Here is a 5631-nt window from a genome sequence, read left to right as displayed (position 1 = left end):
TAGTCATTTATGTTTGTCATACTTACAGTTAGACTAATCAGGTTCTTTAGATACATAGAGATTGTATTCTGCATAGATAGGTAATCTTCCACCACTTCAAAGAGCTGCAGAATACGGCATTTAAATAACTTAGGGTTCTGTTGAAGTGAGATACAATTGCTCCTGGCAGCACTGATCTATTCCCCAGAGAATGTTGAGCAATAAAGACACTCCACTTGAAGCTTATTTTCTTCTTAGCAAAACTGGCCTTTGGGCAAAGAAATGCCCATGCCTCAACCACTGACAAGGTACATGGTATCCAGAAATGAATAAACAGGACTGTCAAATCTTGCTAAGTCAGAGTAAGATGGTTTTGAAAATTTTTCTCCCTCTGAAAATGGTCTGTTGGTTATTCTAGGCCTTAGCCAAAGCTGGTTGTTTTAATGTTGCAAATGAGACTTTGGGTGATTGCCTAGGTATCCAGTTGTATCTGTCTTTTGTTGCACATTTTGGAAGTTTCTTGATTGTACTTCCTGCTTACTCAAGTAATATTATTTCCCTTCTGGGGTCTTCCATGGGGTTGAAGACTAGATAGTTGCAGTTACTTTCCTCTCATGACTTGGCCAAGTTATTTATTATACAAGACTTAAACTAGTTAGGGTAGGATAATTATTGAATATATTTGTTCTTATTGTATATAATTTTGTATTAGGCTTGGAACTCTCTTATTTAAACAAAAGGGAGAGGTGCTGTATGTAGGAAGTCTTACAGCCAGTGGCTACCTGCCTGCTGGGGCGTGACCTCTTATACTCTTTATGCTGATGTAGAGCATGCATCTGGCCTCTTTTCCAGCTGTGGGATTCTGTTTCTGTTCTCAGTTCCAGCAGGGGATTCTGATTGTGAGTCTACCCCTAAATAAATAACCTTCTATTTCTCAATTCTGGGCTAGTGTGGGATTTCTTTTAAGTGTCTTCATCATCATATATCCTGTATATTAGGTGGGCACCCAACCTGTTTACAGAACTGAAAATTATGGATTATTATCTCACACCAGTAATTCTCAATCTATGGCTCAATACCCATTTGAGAGTCAAATGACCCTTTCACAGGGGTTCCTTATCAGATATCCTGCATTCCAGATATTTATATTATGATTTATATTTATATTATTCATAACAGTAGCAAAGTTACAGTTATGAAGTAGAAGTGAAAATAATTTTATGGCTGGGGGTTACAACATGAGAAACTGTATGTATTAAAGGGTCACAGCATTAAGAAGGTTGAGAACCAATGTCTTCTGTGAACAGCCCCCAGCTTTCCAGGAAGCTATCTGTCCTTGAGCAAGCAGAGCTCACAGGTTTCTCTGTCCTTGGGCAAGTGTGCCTTACAAGTTAGAAGCTTTTGTTTTATAGCTCTCTTAAGCAGAGTAATTTAAACTCAAAAGATAACGATGGCCCTCACATACAAAATAAAATCAAGTAATTTAGGTGACCTGGGGTTGTGAGATTGTGCAGCTGGCCAAGTGCTTGCCACACAAGTGGGAGGAATTTGGTTCAGTTTCCAGTACTCGCAGTTAAAAGTGGACACTGGTGAAGCAGAGAGGAGAGAAGCCCTGGAGTTTGCTGGCTAGACGGCCTAGCAGAGTTCAAGAGCTCCAGATTCAGTGAGGGACACTGTCTCAGAAAACAGAGTGGAGAATGACCGGCAGATGCCAACATCAACCTCAGGCTTCCGCATCAGGTACACTCCTCATGCGCAACCGCAAACACACAGTGCGACACTTCCTCATGTGCAACCGCAAACACACAGGCACGCTCATACCACCCTTCTCCAATTCTAGCCTACTTAAAGCTGACAAAATTGACATACTATGTGAATTCTGATATTGAGGAGAAACACAAATATGTCCATCCGTTACTAACCTAACTCATTTAGCAAAGGAATTAGTTCATTGTTTCTAAATAAAAACGTCTCTTCCTCTATTAAACTCTGCTATTGTGTATTGGTGTTCTAGAAAATTTCAAGTATTTGAGTCTTAATCCATGTAGCTAGCAGTTATCATTAGAACAAATCTGTGTTTATTTGAATCAATGGCATTGCCTCCTACATACATAGCAGTTCCTCAGAATTTGAAAGACAGTGAACTCCAGGCTTAGGATGGTTTGAATGGAATCCAATGTCGAATAAAGTTCCTATATTTCATTCGAAATCCAATATTATGATTGTTTTCTTAGAAATGACTAGAATTTATACTAGAACTTGTAAATTATACTAAACATACACCTGATTGGTCCAAAACAGCTAGGATGACTTTCTGCTATTCTAGTAAGTTCTAGGTTTATTTGTTGGGGGTAGAGTGAGGCACATGAAACCTACGATATACATAACTATATACAATAACACGACTAAAGGGGCAGTGACAGAGTGCTATCACTGAGTGTTGAGAGATTTTCTTTAGAAAATGACAGCATCAGCATGGCCGGGGCACGCCTTTAATCCCAGCACTCGGGAGGCAGAGGCAGGCGGATCTCTGAGTTTGTCTACAGGGCTGGTTCCAGGACAGGCTCCAAAACTACACAGAGAAACCCTATCTCGAAAAAAAAAAAAAAGACAGTTTCAAGTTAGACGTTCTGAGACAGTTTTGAAGAATATGGGCAATTTCCAAGAGAGCAGAATGGTGGCTATGAAAATTTGGTATGATATATGACAATAGTCTTTATCTTTAGTCTCTAATAGTTGAGTACTTCCGTGAGGAAAGTATGCTCACTATCCTTTTTTTCACTTCAAATGCTAATTTCCTCAGCATAAATGTTGGTTTGGGAAACACTTGACATCACATACGGGACCCAAGGATTTTTTTTTCTTTTTTTGTGTGAACTAGAAGGTTCTTGGGTTGTTTATTTAAATAAGATTTTTTTCATTTTTTTTTACATACCAATCAATTTCCCCTTCTTCTCTCTGCCTGTCCCCTCCCCTTTTCCATTTACCCTCTCCCCATCTATTCCTCCTCCCCTCCATTTCCATTCAGAAAGGGACAGGCCTCCAGTGGGCTTGCACAAGCATGGCACATCAGGTGAGGCAGGACTGAGCTCCTCCCCTTATGTCAAGGGGGGGCCAGGCAGTCCAGCGTGGGGAACAGGTGACCAAAAAACCGCCCACCAAAGAGAGGTCCTGCTCTCACTGTCTTACTAAGAGAGCAAGCCACACACACATGCAGGACCTAGAGGCTCCCTGACTGTTGTTTTCAGCGTCCATGAGCTTCCGAGAGCTCAGGGCAGCTCTTAGAGTATATCTGATAGCAATTAGGGAAGTCACAAATCTGCTTGCAGTTCAAGTACTGTCTCCACCATTGCTAGCTAGATTGCTAGGAGGAGTCTTCGTGGGGTCTAGATTTAAAACAAAGTTGTTGGGTTTTTTGTTTTTTGTTTTTTTTTTTTTTTTTGGTGTTCGGAGACAGGACTTCTCTGTAGATTTGGAAACTCCCCTCTCACTCACTAGCTCCACCAGGCTAACCTTGAACTCAGATTCACCTGCCTCAGCCTCTGCCTCCCAGCGCTGGGATTTACCTCCCTGCTAACAAAGGTCCTTTCACAGACCTGTTTCCTATCAACAATACTGAAACCATGCCCTCTTCCTCTTTGCTTATGCCTTTCCCACTCTTCTTCAAATTGGGGAACGTCTACTTTTAAGAAAGGGCTCAAATGTCATTCCCTGGTGAAGTTTTTTTTCCTGTTTTTTGTTTGTTTGTTTGCTTGCTTTTGTTTCTTTCGAGACAGAGTTTCTCTGTAGGTTTCTCTGTAGCTTTGGAGCCTGTCCTGGAACTAGCTCTTGTAGACCAGGCTGGCTTCGAACTCACAGAGATCCGCTTGCCTCTGCCTTCCGAGTGCTGGAATTGAAGGAGTGCGCCACCACCGCCGGCAGGTTTTGGGTTTTTGAGACAAGTTCTCACTCTAGCCCAGACTCACCTCGAACTCGCAACAATCTTTCTGCTTCTGCCTCCCCGTCGAATCCTAAGATTCCACCTCTTTGGATTGGTGAGCCCCACCTCACCCGCTGAGGATTTAACAAGTCAGATAGACAGATCTCAGATCAGCTCCAGGGCTCACTACGGGGAGTACATTCCCTAGCACAGAATAATGGGATTAGTTATTCCCTTGTGGTGCTGAATCCCTGCGGGTGAGAGTTGGGAGTGCCAGGACCGTATCTTTCTCACTGTTTCATCTCTGTGGAGCCTAACATTAGACACCCGGTAGGTTCGGTATTATCGGCGCGTCCCATCCAGGTGACTCTCCAGGTCCCCGAGGTGGCGCCACCGCAGGCGTTTCACCTGGTGCACCGGTTCCCGCCAACAGATCGTTTGAAATCTAGCGGCGGCGCGGCCGCAGGGGAGCGGAGCGGGTCCACCAGGACCACCGCCTGCGGGCGCCTGGATCTGCCCGCACCTGCTGGCGGTCCCCCCGGGGGCGACCCTGGCCTTTGCAGACGGGGACGCGCTCCTGGAAGAAGTCTTCCAGGCGCTGCTTTGGCCGGAGACGCTGTCCGGTTTTGCCTAACGGTGACCGGAAGGGTGGGAAGAAAGGGGGCGCAGGGATCTGTGGGTGTCCCGAGACAGGTCCTGGCTGGCGGCGCGGTCGCACCGAACCCACCGCTCAGTCCCGCCGGCCGGGGACCCAGAGACGCCACTCAGCTGGCCCGGGAACCCGGCGCCACGCCCACTGTGGGAGGAGCGCCGTCATTCGCGCGAGAACTCGCCTCGCCTCGCCTCTGCCTAGAGCAAGGTCTCGCGAGAAGCAGCTAAGGAGCCGGCCTGCAACCTGCCGGGGCGGCTCTGGTAGGCGCAGCTGGTGGAGCGGCCGCCTCACACCTAGCACCGGAGGGATCCGGTTGAGTAGGCGGGGGACGCGGGGCGTCGCTCTCGTAGCCCTTCTCCTCGCCCCGCAGTGGACGTCTCAGGGGCCGGCAGGTTGGAGCAGGTCGGGAGCGGGTGGCTGGGTTTGCGGTGGAAGCCGAGGGCGAGGCTGGCTGCTGTGGCCGGGGTCCGTGTGGCTGGCGGCGGCTGGAGAAGCGTGGGTGGCGCTCAGAGCTCCCGGCTTGGGCACCGGGTCCGGAGAGGCGGAGAAGGGTGATGCTTTGTGGGTTAGGAGCCCGGAGGCCTTTCCCCAGGGGAAAAAGGCGATCCCTCACACCTCCTTTCCAACCTCCTTTCCAGGGCAGAGTAACCCCGTGCCCCGCCCCTTTCCTGTCATCTTTGGGACACCGCAGCGACAACCCGAAGAGGGCGCATCACAATAGGGCGGTGAGTAAGGCTCCCAGTTTGGGGATAAGGTGGTGGGGAGTCGCCCTCTGGGTGGAGGATGAGACACCTGTAGTGTGCTGCGTGGCTTTATCCTGTAGCCGTATCAACAATGGTAAAGCTTTGTGTGCCCCTAACTTGCCCAGAAAAGGTTCTGATTTATTCTCTGTAAGACACAAGTCTTATCCCCTCTTGTAGTTGGGATTTCTTTTAGCAGTTTGTTAGTGCGGGCCAGTGTGCTTAGGCTCGGCCTTTACCGGATTCCCATTTCTTTTTTTTCTCTTTAGAAATTTGAGTCTGGGCCCTAACAGAATTACTGTTTCTCGCACCTTATTGGTATTTGGAGTCCGTGACATGCT

At 47.4% G+C, this 5631-nt stretch overlaps 1 protein-coding gene across 3 annotated transcripts in view; it reads left to right on the top strand.

Annotated features, from left to right (window-relative positions):
* The first annotated feature begins 4779 nt into the window (after nucleotides 1-4779).
* The window catches only part of Btbd10 (BTB domain containing 10), a 54675-nt gene continuing 53823 nt past the window's right edge, over nucleotides 4780-5631 (top strand). For all 3 annotated transcript variants that reach the window (XM_013347702.2, XM_005351022.2, XM_013347704.2), the window contains exons 1-2: nucleotides 4780-4942; nucleotides 5189-5275. The gene's annotated coding sequence lies outside the window, so the exon portion shown is untranslated. The remainder of the gene's footprint in view (nucleotides 4943-5188; nucleotides 5276-5631) is intronic.

The sequence above is a fragment of the Microtus ochrogaster genome, chromosome 8, assembly GCF_000317375.1.
Source record: "Microtus ochrogaster isolate Prairie Vole_2 chromosome 8, MicOch1.0, whole genome shotgun sequence".
Lineage (NCBI taxonomy): Eukaryota > Metazoa > Chordata > Mammalia > Rodentia > Cricetidae > Microtus > Microtus ochrogaster.
Note: the sequence above shows the minus strand (reverse complement) of the source record. Positions and strands in the feature narration are given on the sequence as shown.